Genomic DNA, 16,233 nt, shown 5'->3' on the forward strand with positions numbered 1-16,233 from the left:
TTTTGAGAGTCCGCCTGCCGATGCAGGGGACACGGGTTCGTGCCCCGGTCTGGGAAGATCCCACATGCCGCGGAGCGGCTGGGCCCGTGAGCCATGGCCGCTGAGCCTGTGCGTCTGGAGCCTGTGCTCCGCAACGGGAGAGGCCACAACAGTGAGAGGTCCGCGTACCGCAAAAAAAAAAAAAAAAAAAAAGATTCTGCTAAGACTCAATGGAGGCAGAGTTCTCCCTTATCAAGGCCGGCAATAAACTCAGCTTTGTCTCACCAGCAGGTTGTGATGATGATGTGTGTGGAGCCAGGATCCAACAAAACTCTAGTCTGAAACTATCAGAAGGAAGTGCTCCGCAGCACAAGGATGCAAAAGAAAACTGCTTAGCTTACATTTTTAGTTGGTTTATACTATTTCTATATCTAGATCAATGAGCTTAAAGTGTCATATTTCAAATATGTAAATGCCACAGACTTCACTGTGTATTTGCTCCATCATCCATCTGTGTGACACAGCACAGACCCCCCTCAGTAAAATGACATCTGAAATGCCAAAACATCTGAAAACAGACAAAGCAGTGCACCCCACCAGACATCTGTTTAATATACTTGCTATCTTCTAAAGGCTATTACAGAACTTATCTTTAATTATTTTATCCTTTAAGTCTTTGATCTTTAAATTCACTTAATTAGAAAGTAAGGTTTTTACTCTTAACAGATTCCCAGCAAGGCATGTTTGGTAACATTTACACTCTTTTTCCTCCTTAAATAATAATCGTGAAGAGACTTGTCAGGATCACGTAACAACACATACACACACACACACACACACACACACACACACACACACACACGAGTACACTGCCCAATGTACCAGTCAGCATGAGGCATAAGGTTGTAACCAGCCACATGAGGATGGAATTTCTAAGTCACGGATCTCAGTCTGAACCTAGGGAGAAATGCCCATGGTTATACGAGATACAATTTTTTTCCAAGAAAAATACGACCAAAAGGGAACATCTAAACCAGCGGTCCCCAACCTTTTTGTCACCAGGGACCAGTTTCGTGGAAGACAATTTTTCCACAGACGGGGTAGGGGGAGGATAGTTCAGGGGTAATGCGAGTGATGGGAAGCAATGGGGAGCGGCAGATGAAGCTTTGCTCGCTCGCCCACCGCTCACCTCCTGCTGTGCGGCCCGGTTCCTAAACCTTTTGGGTTCCCTTTTAAAATCATACCACTGATAAAGGCAGTATGGTGTCAACCATTTAAATGGTACTCCCTATAGTGCCTGGAGCAAGACCCTAAATACCCTCCAACCTGGGCTGTAGTTCACTGTACCCAACCTGATTCCTGCACCAGCAGAGCTTCCCAGGCCTGTTTGCTAGCCCAGCTCTCTGTTCTCTCCTTTCTGGCTCCATCCTCATATCCTGTTCAATGGGAGAGGACAGCAAACATGTGGGACTGAGTGCTCACTGCTGCCCCTCTCCGTCCCTCCAAATCCAGGGAAGAGAAGATCTTCTGATGTTTGAAGAAACAAAAGGCTGCCCAAAATGTGTTAAGAAAGAGTTTTATCACTCAGTATAGAAGTTCAGAGCCTAGAATCAGGCAAACAGCTTGAAATAGGAAACATCACGACATATATAAATAATTCTGCTTGCTATAGAGTTTCAGATTCTTAACAGGAGTCAGGAAAACAAGCTGTGGAAAGGGGTTCTACAATTTGGTAGACATGGGGGTGTTTAATTAAAATGAACGGGTTTTTTTTTACCAAATAAATTTGTCTCTTCCTGTTTATTTGGTACCAGGAGTTCTTTGAACTAATGTAACTAAAGCAGAATTACTAATAATTGCTCTAATGGAAACCATTAAAAGGTGTGACCTGTACCATCCTGGCAGCAAGATCACCCAGACACAAAAAGGAACAGCAGGCTGTGACGTTCAATCAACACACCCATCACGGCATAAAGTGGGGCTCATCTGCCCCCGTGACAGGGAGGGAGGCTCAAAGCCCACGCCTCTCACTCTGCCACACCTCAGTTTCTCTGCCTGGAAAATGAGGCTGTCACGTCAAAGACCTAAGGTCCTAGGAATACTCATCCTTGCCTTGACTCTTTGGGGATCAAAGATCCGTGACATACAGCACAGACCGAGAGCCCTTCCAGAGCACCTGAGGCGCAAGAGTAGGGGTGGCCAGTTTGGTTGTTACTGAAGGAGCTGATTTTATGTACTGTTCAGTCCAAACTTGGGACCATTATCACACCTACACAAGGTCTGACTGTGCCTTTAAGGTAGCAGGAAATTCAGGATGGAAGATTGAAAAATAAATTATCAGGGCCTCAGGAACTCACATGCACTGCTAGAGGAAATGTAAATTGACACACCCACTTTGGAAAACATTGTGGTATAATCTAATAAATTTGAAGAAACGGATGTCTTATGGCTGAGCAATTCCACTCCTACATACGAGCCCCAGTGAGGACAATGCTTTGTATGCACCTGGAAGCATGCATAAAAATGTAAAATGGTAAAAATAGAAGTGATCTTAATCACTTGGTTAATCACTTAATCAACAATAGAATAAGTTGCAGTATAATCATACACAAGTATTCTAACAATAAAAACGAATTACAGACCAATATAGAAGAAACCAAGAAATATAATGTCGAGGGGGAAAAGTCACAAAAGAATACACAGAATATGTTTTAATTAATATGAAGTTTTTAAAAAGTGAAAACAAGCCATATTATATACGAATACATGGGTAGTAAAACTATAAGGAAAAACCAGGTGACGGTTACTCTAAAAGTCAGCATAATAACTCCAAGGGGAAAGAGTTGAATGTGGCTGGGAAAGAATGAGGGGTGTTGGTACTTCTGGGGTCCAATGATGTCTGTATGTTTCTCTCTCTCTTCCCATTCACCCCCACATAGTTGTGTTCAAGACCCTCCTCAGAACAATTAAAATTATAGGGAAGGGCCCAAGCATCAGTCTTTTTTTTTTAATATGTATTGATTTACTTATTTATTTATTTATTTTTGGCTGCTTTGGGCCTTAGTTGCAGCACACAGGATCTTTCGTTGTGGTGCACGGGCTTCTCTCTAGTTGTGGCATGCAGGCTCCAGAGCACGTGGGCTCTGCAGTTGCGGCACGTGGGCCCTCTGGTTGTGGCGCGTGGGCTCAGTAGCCCTGTGGCATGTGGGATCTTAGTTTCCTGACCAGGGATCGAACCCGCATCCCCTGCACTGGAAGGCAGATTCTTAACCGCTGGACCTCCAGGGAAGTCCGCCCCCCACAAGCATCCATCTTTTCTAAAGATTCCAAAGTGATTCTAAGTAAAAGCCAGGGTTGAGATCTGCTACTTTAAACATCTGGTTAACAAAATCCATATCTATGCCTCCTTTTTATACCACTGTATTCCCAATCATCTCTTAAGATTTTATTAGCTAACAAATTTCACCAACGAATAAGACCAAAAAAACTTTGTGATTTTTACAAGTTATTTTTAATCTACATCACTTGCTGCCAAGACAAGATATGGTCTTAAACATTTAGCAAAATACTAAAACTGTGATGGGGACAATCATCTAGAAGCAAATGTTATTTTTAAACGAGTTAATTCAGAAGTCCTTCTACTTCGTAGGGTTTACTAATGTTTCATAACTCCTGAGTAGAGCCACTTAAATGTATTCAACCCTGTAAGCTTATGAACAAAATATACTTTTTAATGCATTTTTTTAATGAATTAAAAAAATAAATCCTATCAATTAAAATAAGTTCTCCTCTGGTTTCCGAAGCCACATATATATTCCTAGAGGTCTTGGTTTGTGCATCTAAGTCATTGAGCAGACAAACATTGAGTCAAACTACTACCATATGCCAGGCCCCTTGGACACAAAGAGGGAAGCACATGGCCAGCCCACTTTAGTTTGCAAGAAAATAAGTATCTTGCCCATGAAATCCTGTCTGGTAAACTACAGCTCTAGGCTCACACAAAGAGTGTGAACAGAAATAAACTATCTGACCTACAAGGAAATTGCTCTACAGGTTAATCAACCTACATCATGCATCATGATTTGAAAGTTTACAGATGTTTATAAAATACAAAAATGATGAGCAGAAAGAGAATGAAAAAAATATTAGCAAAAATTTACATGGAGAGTGGAAGAGAGTACTTGGCATGAGCATCACACACAACCTCTGATATTTTTCAGGACTCTTAATGAGAATGGGAGGAGAAGTTGTATATTATGGCATCTTCCCTTTGGGTAGCTCTGATCGGGGCTTTGGTGTGTGTGTAAACAAATCAGCCTTCCATACGGAAGATCGGAGGTTGGTGAGTCTAGGATAGTAACTGCAAATATAAACACACTCATAGGAAAGATATGGAAACAGGACGTCCCATGGAGCACAAGAGCAACGTGGCAGGCATGGTGGGATCATATAGCCAAAAGATAGAAGAGGACTGAAAAAGCATAATGGCAGGTTTTAGCTTCCCGAAGTGTCTGCTCTGCGTCAGACACATTTGAGACACTCAGATTTCAGCAACTCCTGACTGAAAATCTGGGAAAACACAACCACACAATCATTCCAGAAAATTCACATTCTGATATACAGTACTGGAATGCACTTCATGGATTCTGTACCTCATATAGGTTGGTTATACTTACCTTGTGGAACTAGTACTAAATCAGCTGAAACACTAAAAAGTCCTTATCAGAATTCAAAGATGGTAATACAATTCCTGGCTTTCACAATCTGGGGACATTTCCAGAGTGACTTATACAATGTGGACAACAACACAAGATATTAAGAAGCCAGACACAACACTGTGTAGTGCAATGGGAGCACATTAAATAGCTGAAAGATCTGGAGTTGAACACTTACAGGGACGTAGCTTTGGAAAGACCACTGAATTCTCAAGTTTTAAGTTGCTTGATCTGTAAAAGGAAAGGAGGGACTTCCCTGATGGTGCAGTGGTTAAGAATCCACCTGCCAATGCAGGGGACACGGGTTTGAGCCGTGGTGCCGCAGAGCAACTAAGCAACCCACGTGCCGCAGAGCAACTAAGCAACCCACGTGCCGCAGAGCAACTAAGCCAGTGCGCCACAACTACTGAGCCTGTGCTCTAGAGCCCATGAGCCACAACTCCTGAGCCCACGTGTCACAACTGCTGAAGCCAGCGCACCTAGAGCCCGTGCTCTGCAACAAGAAAATCCACTGCAATGAGAAGACCACGCACCGCAACAAAGGTTAGCCTTTGCTCGCCACAACTAGAGAAAGCCCACATGCAGCAACGGAGACCCAACGCAGACAAAAATAAATAAATAGACAGATAGATAGATAGATAAATAAATAAATTGAAAAAAAGGAAAGGAGTATCTGCTCAGTCTAGTATCCAAGATTGTCAGCAGGCTATAACGAAAATAACATATGGGACAGGGGTCTCAAGAACTAAGACAGGCTGTATGGGGGGACTTAACCAGTCATACATATTTGTCTGATTTTTTTAATACAAAAATATAATAAAGAGTCACTACATAGATCTATGTATATCTGCAAGCAGTTTTCCTCTGGTTATAATTTAAAATCATAATTTAAGGGAACTAGTTATGTGATTAAGAGGCACTATAATTGCATCAATGAAAGACACCAGGGCTTCCCTGGTGGCGCAGTGGTTAAGAATCCGCCTGCCAATGTAGGGGACACGGGTTCGAGCCCTGGTCCGGGAAGATCCCACGTGCCGCGGAGCAACTAAGCCCGTGCACCACAACTACTGAGCCTGCGCTCTAGAGCCCGCGAGCCACAACTACTGAGCCTGCGAGCCACAACTACTGAAGCCCGTGCGCGTAGAGCCCGTGCTCTGCAACAAGAGAAGCCACCGCGATGAGAAGCCCGCGCACCACAACAAAGAGTAGCCCCTGCTCACCGCAACTAGAGAAAACCCACGCGCAGCAACGGAGACCCAACACAGCCAAAAATAAATAGATTTATTAAAAAAAAAAAAAAATGAAAGACACCAGACGTGTCATAAGACAAATGTGCTACAGCCCCATGGCTTGGGCAGCAGGCGGTCATTAAGTGCCATAAGCAGCAATTACGTCATACCAGCTTTTCTAGCCTGTGCAATAGAATTTTCTCATTTGTTAATATTTCTTCAAGGCTCTGATTTACATCTACCATTCATTCATTCAGTAGATATTTGTTGACAGCATACTATGCATTGGGCACTCTTCTGCTCTCCCCTCGCACCACAGGTGAGCCTGTGGAATTCCCAGGCACCCTTCCAAGTGACCCTCCAGGAACGCTGTTCTGTTTGGGTGACAAATAAAAATACAATGCAGTCTAATTTTATTGTTGACAAGAAGAAAAAGCATAGACTCATCATATCTTGGAAATGGCCTTTTGAAGTTTGCATTGGGATTCTGAATTCAAGCACAATCAGGAAACAGCCAAGCCCAGATTGAGAAATACTAAACTTGGCGGGTATGAGGTACAACTTTAGTGGGAGATCTTATCCCCTCCTTCAGCACAGGGGCACACTCAGGAAGGGATATTCTGGTGAGAGAAGGAGAAGATAAATGGGATAAACCAAACAGGAAGTCAATAGATAAGACGAAGCCTACCTGGGATAAGCGTGAGGGTGGAAGGTTGGGAAAAGTTAATTAGAAGTCCAGATGGGGCTTCCCTGGTGGTGCAGTGGTTGAGAGTCCGCCTGCCAATGCAGGGGGCATGGGTTTGTGCCCCGGTCCGGGAAGGTCCCACATGCCGTGGAGCAGCTGGGCCCGTGAGCCATGGCCGCTGAGCCTGCGCGTCCGGAGCCTGTGCTCCGCAACGGGAGAGGCCACGGCAGTGAGAGGCCAGCGTACCGCAAAAAAAAAAAAAAGAAGTCCAGATGGCAGCTGTTACCCATGAAGGAAAATAAACCACAACATGCAGCTTTATTTCATTCTTGCTAGGTGCCAATGACTACAAGGACTTTATATTTCTTATTTCCATCTAACATTTATTAAGCAACTTACTGGTGTTATCTCATTTAATCCTGACAGGCACTGAACAAGGTAGGGGCAGAAACTGAGTCTTGACACAATTATGCAATTGCCCGAGCTCACTCAGATAGTAAATGGGGCATCAGGGATCTGAACCCAGGCTTTTCTACCTCTAAAACTCAAGTTCCTAACTGTTATGCTTCCAATTAGGCAAAGCTAATTAAATAAAAGAAGACAAACCCAAGAAAAGAAGGGCAGAAAAGATAGAACTTGAATAAATCAACAAACTGAGAGTCGGGAAAAGCCAGCAGAAGGAAACTAAGCCTCACCAATCCTCAGGGCTCAGGCCTGCACCCCACTCTCCAGATGTCGGCCTCATCTGTCTCCACATGCACATACACACACACCCCCTCATGACAAACCTGCACAATAAAAGCTGCTACAGCTATAGATGTGGGGAAGAGAAAGTAGGCATGTGAGAATCATTATGAACTAAAACCTAGGGTAGAATTACAGAAGATACAAGCTTCTACCTATATAGTCTCATGCTCACATCGAGGACCATATCTGAAAGAATCAAGACGAGGCCTTGTAAAGTTCACTGGGGCCAAGTAAAAGGGGTGCTGCACCAGGACACAGGGCTGGTCACTTCCCTAGGATTATCTCAGCACTTCTGGCTCACGGCCCGCCCCCTTTGCCAGGCCTCTCCCACCCATTCTCAACCATCAGCCTTTTAACCTCCAAGCATTTGGTAGTTTTTAAACCAGTATTTTATTTAATTTTTAAATAAAGTAGTACAAGGACAGCTGCCAGCATTCAAATCCTATTGAAGAAATCTACGAAAACAGCAAAAAGTTCAACTTTTTTACTCAAGTGTTAAGAGAATCCTCGGCTACAGTCATTTTCAAATTCAATTTTAATCTCCTCTGTGCAAACCAAAACTGCCCTGTACATTTGAAGGGTTCCCAGAGGAGAACAGCCAGGGATGGAACACTGCCACCCAGAGGTAAATTTCAAAACCTTCCACTTGCTTGAATCTGTTGGGAAGCACATTAGGGATGGGTGTTTGAAAATAAAAGCTTCCATTTACATTTTTTTTTCCTTGAAAATTTTGAGAGAGGGAGAAAATAACCTGAAATAACCTGAAAATAACCTGAATATAACCCTATCCTCTATTTCTCAGTTGTGAGAGTGGATATGTAATTCTCTACTCCAGTCTCAGGGCCATTGGTGCCCTGTAGAAGGCTTAATTTTTAAGGAAAAGTTTAAGCTGCTTTTTCTTCTTTAAAATACAGTGCCTTCAACAGAGAAGGTGCTTAATAAGAGTTGACTGACTTAACTGCAGGATAAGTCCAAATGATTTGACACGGGGAAAAAAGTCCTTTTCCTTAAGAGGCCAATTCTGTGTTAAACTCTTTACTGCCAGAAAAACCTATTCCTTAAAAATGAAAAGCTAAAAAAAGAAACAGAAGATAGAGAAACCAGTTTTAGGTTAAGGATTTTAAAACTTCACAAATGATGCACATTTGTGTGCATGTGTGTGGCTAAGTATTATGAAACAATTTTACCCATTTACCATAGGACCTGTCTTAAAGAACATTCTCTCCACCACTAGCAGTCATCCAGTGGGTTACCTTAGCAACTGAAGGAATATAATACCAGCTTTAAATGTCAGAAAAGAAAGTGTGGAGATGTCTGTCCCACCAGATACTATCAGAAGTGCCAGAAAGCTAGAAAGTAATACTGAGTGTATACACAACTGCTTGAAAAATGTCAAGATTTCCAAGAAAAACATATATCCCAGACTTAGTCAATACCCATAATGCATTAATTTTAAAACTCCTCCAAAATTGTTTTTAAAACCTAGGAGCTTGTATTTTGTAATAAATCTGTCCTTTATGGGTTTCCTACCCACTGGTAGGACATCAGCTGATGTTATCTCAAACTTTCAGTCCAAGACAAAGCTTTGGGGCAGAAAGACAAAGCTGACATTTCACATAGTCTGTGGGACAGCAAGCAAGTCTTCTAATCCAATGTACCATTCCTTGGCTAAGAAGACATGGCACACAGGTGGGGACCAGCCAACAGGGCCTTGCTCTATTTCCTTTCGATTTCTAGAGCTGGCAGACTATATTCAAGGATAAAAACAACAGCCAAGCTCCATTTCAAGTGTTAAACAAACCCCGCCTCTTCCTGGTTACAGATCTCTTTCCTCTATTCAAGGAAAGATAAACAGATATTTCCCTCTGTCAAACGTTGCGGGCCCACACATTGCCTTCTCTCATTGCCTAGAAAGAAGGTGATGATTCCCCGTATGTGGCTTGAAGCAAAATGTAGATGTCACAGAAAACTGGCAGTTCCCACTGAGTCTCTCATAATGAACTGTTAATTCTCACTTAATGGCGTTTCCTGCAGATAAGCAATATTACCATTGCTCTTTAAACTCCTTAAGGGAACACTAAACTATTAGGACACATTTAACAGTTGCTGAATAACCCCCATTCTTATAAACTTTCTAAGTCCTTTTGGTCGACTGCATTTCTTTTCCTTTTCCCCCCATTAGTTGTAAAATAGAGAAAAACATTCTCCTTCAAAGGAAATTTATAAAGACCCTACTAGTAAAGCACAGCATCATGCTAACCACCCTTCTTCCTAGTAACAGCAGTCCTTATCCATCAAACCTATAGCCCCTGATGAGGTTTCTACTTCTCCTTTAAGTCACTAGTCATTACACTGTGACTTGTTACTACAGATACTATTTGGACTTGCCCTTACAACATGTATTCTGCAACCAATGCACCATTTCTCTAATTTCTGGATTCAAGTTTAAATATGTTCTGGTTCCTATAACTCCACTGGTGTTACTTGCAAGGAAAGGAGCATACTCTTGATCTGATATTTGGAATTAATCATTAAAATAATACATTCTCTAAGTTGTTCTCTCGGTGGGTCCTACCCGTTCCATCCATTGCTTCTCTTTGAGGACAGTTCTCCAACCAACCATACAACCACAGAATGAGAAGCCAGTGCCCAAAATACACTGGCTGTGTATCCAAGACAGCCCTACAGAAAAGTTGCAAAAGCTCAGTTGGCTTACCCTAAATACTTTTTCCACTTATAAAACCAACTCTAAAGACAGGAATAAAGTTTAACTCTTTAAACTTGATAAAACAATCTAACAGATATTTTCTTTGCTTTATAAAAACTTTTAATGTATTTGCCCTACAGATTCAATTCATGGTGCCACCTTTCTTAAATGTTCTTACCACGAAAAAGAAATGGTAATTATGTAATGGTAGGGAGTTATTAATGCTATGGTGGTAGTCATTTGCAATATATAAATGCACCAAATCAACACACTGTACACCTTAAACATGCACAAATATGTTAATTATATCTCAATAAAGCTGCAAAACAGGTTGCTATGTTTTTATAATTGGTGTAATTAATGAAGAGTTCTATTTCTTCCACAACAAAGAACTTCTTTCTGCCTATTAAGGAGACCTTTGTACATACGAAGTACTTTTACCTAGAGACCTGCAGAAAAGTCCAAACTCATTTTTCACAACAGTAATTTACTTTGGCAGAAGATGTCTTGAATCTGCAAATTGTTGCTACATATTGGTTTGTAAGTGTAAATACATGCTGTGAGAGAGAGACTTTATATGACTTTTTTTTTAAGTAAAGGGGCTTTTTTTCCTCAAGTCAGAATGCATAATCAAGACAAGCTCTACCTAATTCCACAGGTTGGGAGAAGAGCTACTATGTTCAGAGGCAAGGCCATCAGTCCTCCGAGATGGCATTTGTAGTCCCTTTGGGATCTTTACTCAAATGGCAGCCTCCCCACTGGTGATGGCAAGTTTGGTGCTTGCCAGCCACATCAGGCTTCTGGACACACAAGTGATTGGAAGTCATTTGATTGAGCAGGAAGGGAAGACTTTAACTCAAGTTATCTGAGCACCAACAGAATAAAAAAAGAGTATATTTTATGCCAGTTAACCTAATTGTCAAAATTATGCCCATCTCTGAGAAAAGAGTTCTGTCCAAAAAACAAACAAGCAAAAAATTCAGAACAAAAAAGTTAATCATGAAATGTTATGGGATAGTATGTTACTACTTAAAGTTTTACTGTAAGTGTGAGGCAGCTCAGAAGCTTTTATCATAAAAGCTATTTCACAGAAAGAATGGGTTTAATTTTATGAAACAGAAATCCAATTTTATTTATGGCACAAAATTAAATAAAACACAGGATATTTCCTTCCCTAGGAGAGTAACTTGGTTGCATTGTGAGTAATGATGGGTAAGATGCAGGGCCAAGGAAAGGCTCTGCTTTTCTTCATAAGACACAATACTCTGCTCAGATTCTGGCCCTTCTACGGGTTCTCAGGACTTCCTGATAACTCTCAGTGTTTGAAAAGAAAGGAAAATAAGGGATTTATTATAAAATGCAAGGAAATACAGTAATGCTTCACAGTAAGGTTCCCATCAGACTCTTCCACGACAAAGTCATTACAGAAATCAATTTTACTCATTCTGTAACATCCTCTGTACCCCCCTAAAAAACATAGATAAATACAAAGAATTTTAAATAAATGTGAATAGTAAGGTTTTAAATAGTTTTTGGACAGGTCTTAGGAGAAATAACTACTAGGGAAAAAAACTTTTCCATTTACGATGCTCCTACCATTAACACATGACGAACTCCAGTGGGCCACACGCCACAGTTTATTTCTCACTTTGCTAATGTAATTTATCTGCCTCAAAGACAAGCAACACTAATAAAATATGTATGCTGAAAAAAAGATGCACTGAGCTCGTAAGAGATTCTAAACGGCTTAGGTTATAACTCTACTACATTGAAGGGGAAGGACCAGGATTGTGACATAGGAGACTCCTGAACTTCCCTCCTCCCATGGAAATGCCAAATGTACAGCTACACACAGAGCAATTCCCACTGAGAGAAATCCAGTCACTAGCTCAATGACTCCCACACATAGGACTGGATGAGAAAATACCCATACTCACATGGGTAGGAAAGGCTGAGACATACTCTTGCCATAAACCCCACACCCAGCTCAGCGCCATACAATCAGGAGGGAACCTCCAACTCCCAACTTTTCCCTGAGGAATCAAGGGTTTTCACCATACATGTAGCACCCCAACTTTTAAGGCTCCCACCTGGGATGGGCCCCCAAAACGCCCAGCTCTGAAGGCCAACAGGACTTACACCCGTGAATCCCACAGGACTAGAGCAAATAAAGCAGCAGCTCTAGATGGGCATATAAGCAGGCACCTAGGCTGTCTCCCCAGGGCTCAGTGTTGACTAAGCAGGCAGACACACCCATCTCCCAGTCGTTCCCTGGAAGAGATTTGACTTCATACTTTATAAGCTGCTGCCCGAGCGTCCAGCATCTAAGTGGAATGCATCTAGGGGCTGGCTGTCATTCTCCCTGGACCCCAAGGAAGCCAGCTGGCAATCGCTCTGGAAGGAGCTGCTTTTATGGCTGTCACTCAAGAGACAGGTCCCAGATCCCCTGGCATTGACAGCCAATGGGGCTTGCATTCAGGAGTCCACAGGACTGCAGTGGATAAAGAAGCAGTTGTTAATGGGTGTACACATAAGTACTTGCTGTAACCATTCCCCCAAGGTTCTGCACAGAGGAGCAAGCCAAAAACACCCATCTTCCAGTCTTTCCCTGGAAGGGATTTGACTGCATACTTTGCTAGCTTATGCCTTCTAATCAGCCTGCATCTAGGTGCTGACTGAGATCCTCCCCCTTAGGACACTGATGGGTCTTGGTACACCCTCTACTACTGGGAGCCACTATGAACAAAGACAGCAACTTGGACTAGCACAAAGATTTAAGAGGCAACCAGGAGCTTGGGCTGGGATGATTGACAAGGTTCATCTACACAAGACCAGTCTGTCAAGACTGGGAGAGGTGGCTGTTTGATCTGATGCACAGAAACCAAAACAGAGTCCAGGAAAATGAAGAAACATAAGTTCCAAACAAAAGAACAAGATAAATCTCCAGAAACTGATCTTAATGAAATGGAAATAAGTGATTTATCTGATAGAGTTCAAAATAACAAAGATGCACACCGAGGTCAGGACAGCAACACATGAGCAAAGTGAGAATTTCAACAAAGAGACAGAAAATGTTAAAAAAGTACCAAACAGAAATCACAGAGCCAGAGAATACAATACCTGAAATGAAAAATTCAAAAGAAGAATTCAACAGCAAACTAGATCAAGTGGAAGAAAGGATCAGCAAACTAGAAGACAGGGGGATGGAACTGATCTAATCAGAGGACTGAAAAGAAAAAGGAGTGTTAACCCTGTCCCTGAACACTGATGTTGTAGAGAAGTTCTATTACAAGTCTAGGCTGCAAGCAATGTTACCTCAAGTACTACAAACTGTTCTTAGAGAAAGTCTAGAAATTTACTAGAAATTTCAAGGAATTGTTTGCAATACCAAGATTTTGTCCTTTGCCTGTGCTTCAGTTGCCCAGACCAACTGTAATTTGTTTTCCACATATGTACATACAATCTACTCTCTATACACGGAAATCCATTCACATACACACATGAGAGTCAACTTTTACTGAGAACTCAGTATGTTCAGACATTGTTGTAGAAGCTTCACCATACACTAATTCAACCATTGCAACAAGCCAATGGGGTGGGTACTATTATGTCTCATTTTAGAAATTAAAACCATGGCATCAGAACAGAAATAATTTGCCCAGATGATCTCAGAGACAGGAAGAAACTGGGCAAGGATTTGGCATATAATCTTTTTTTTTATATATAAATTTATTTATTTATTCATTTATTTTTGGCTGTGTTGGGTTTTCGTTTCTGTGCGCAGGCTTTCTCTAGTTGCGGCGAGCGGGGGCCACTCTTCATCACGGTGTGCGGGCTTCTCATTGTCGTGGCTTCTCTTGTTGCGGAGCACAGGCTCCAGACACGCAGGCTCAGTAGTTGTAACTCACGGGCTTAGCTGCTCCGCGGCATGTGGGATCCTCCCAGACCAGGGCTCGAACCCGTGTCCCCTGAATTGGCAGGCAGACTCCCAACCACTGAGCCACCAGGGAAGCCCAGCATATAATCTTAATGACTAGTACACTAGAATTGCTTTCAAATAGAATACAATGTCTCACCATGTAAAGCAACTGCTCCAATTTTTCTCATGAAAATACATATATCTATATAATATATACTTATATATCTTGGTGACATAAATCTGTCTGTTATAAGGATACGGATAAACCAAAGGGTCATGATAGATGGAGGCTTGGAAAACAAGAACACATCTCCAAACATCAATGAAAATGGCAATAAGATAACCCTTGGCAATTTGGTGGTTAGCCCAGTTTTCTCCAAACTTATTTGATTATGCATCTCTGTCAGCAAAAATAATTGCACATATGCCCCAAACCCAGAAAATTGTATGCATATACTACTGTCAATGTACAGACTGAAGATTATGAAATCTTATTTCTAAATCTTAGGATAAAAAATAAATACAGCATGTGGATAACATGAATCCCACTTTGAAGGTTCTTAGTTTAGGCTGTTCATATGAAATTATGAAGTTCCATAACTTTCAACAATTTATCATTTTGCAGAGGCACAGACTGAACCACTGCAGAGTCCAACCTGCTATGCTGAGAGAGTTGCTGTGCTAGGAAAGTACCCCCCTCGTTGACCTACACCTGCCTCTCCATGAGGCTTTGAGGCTCTTTACTTATGTCTTTGAGCATGGTGAGTAGTGAGAAATTATGAAAGCTTTATGTCTTTGTCAAAATGAGTCTGCCTTCCAAAATATAAAATACCCTCTAATATTATTGATAAAATTTGTTTTAAAAGCCAGGAGGCTTAAGCAAATGTAGTTCCTTAGCCAGAAAGTATATAATAGATAGATAGATAGATAGATAGATAGATATGTATATATACACTCATATGAGTGAATATATGTATATGCATGTGTACATACACCAATAAATATATGAATACATGTGTGTATATACATATGAATAAAGTTCCTTAGCCAGAAAACATTTTTTTCCTCCTATACATACAGGAGAATTACAATAGCAATATCTAGGATGTGCGACTCCTTAAAGGTCTCAGGATACACCGCTCATTCATTCAAGTACTTCCTGAGCACCTGTTATGTGCCAAGCTCTTTGCTAGGTCCTTGGGGATGATGGTGAGCAGAACACACACCATCCACTCCCTCAGGAAGCCCACCCCTTCATGCACATCAGTCAGCTGCCACACAGCTAAGTGGAGCACATGGGACTCAGGCACGGATGACTTCTTTCATCCAAGGTCTTAAGAAATAAGAAACATCCTTAAGTGCCAGGAGAGTTTAAGTATAACCCTAATAAAGGAAAGAAATGGAGATCCTCTCTGATTGTGGCTTATGACCTTACGATTGATTCTGCTTAAAAAAGAAATACCCCTTTTACCTAGAGTAGTTCATTTAATCTTAATCCATGATCAACTTTAAACCAACCTGTAACCAGAATTTATCAGGAAGCAGAAACTCTTAAAGACAGCATCATCCCACCACAAAGCTAAAGTCATAGGAAGAATACAGAAAAACAGCAATAGTACATGTTTGTGTCCAATAAAATACAGAGCAAAATTCTATCTCCAATAACATTATGTTATTTGTCATCACCATAAGTAGTATGTGTTGAACAGTGTAGCCTCATGAATAGTATGAGCTTATATACAACATCTATATCTTTGTTCACACAGATTCCGAATGGTTTTAAGAGTCTATTTAATGATATTGAGTCTATTTAGCCTTTTAGTAAAGAAGGGGCATCCAGACGTAACTCCAAAAGTTAGTATAAATATAGTAAATATGAATGCTGTCAGTGACACTGACATTTTCAAAGATGTCAATGCATTGGTTACATTTCCTGCATGGCCACATTTCCTCTCAGTGTTCCACAGAGTTGGCTGCATGTTCTTCCTTGCTCAATGACTCTACCTATTTGGAAACAGGACACCAATATCCCCTTCTTACAGCAAGAAAACATATCAGAGGAAGCGGAGCCACAGCTCAAAGCAGCTGGCTCAAAAGCCTGCCACAAAGAAACAGTCCTTCCCTCCTTGAGGAAAAGCTCTTCACCCCCGGAACAGAGTGGCATCAACCAGCCCAGAGATGAGTGGCTCAGAATGTCAGGGATCCCAGATTGAATAGTGCAAGGCTCAGGTCAAAAGCAGGCAGGAAAACCC

The 16,233-nt window shown here is 41.6% G+C and overlaps 1 protein-coding gene across 7 annotated transcripts in view; it reads right to left on the reverse strand.

Moving 5' to 3' along the window:
* Positions 1-16,233, reverse strand: part of ARHGEF28 (Rho guanine nucleotide exchange factor 28) — a 311,929-nt gene that overhangs the window by 169,864 nt on the left and 125,832 nt on the right. The window lies entirely within an intron of this gene.

Source organism: Aethalodelphis obliquidens, unplaced genomic scaffold, assembly GCF_003676395.1.
Source record: "Aethalodelphis obliquidens isolate GAN/ISIS:26980383/991018 unplaced genomic scaffold, ASM367639v1 scaffold4, whole genome shotgun sequence".
NCBI lineage: Eukaryota > Metazoa > Chordata > Mammalia > Artiodactyla > Delphinidae > Aethalodelphis > Aethalodelphis obliquidens.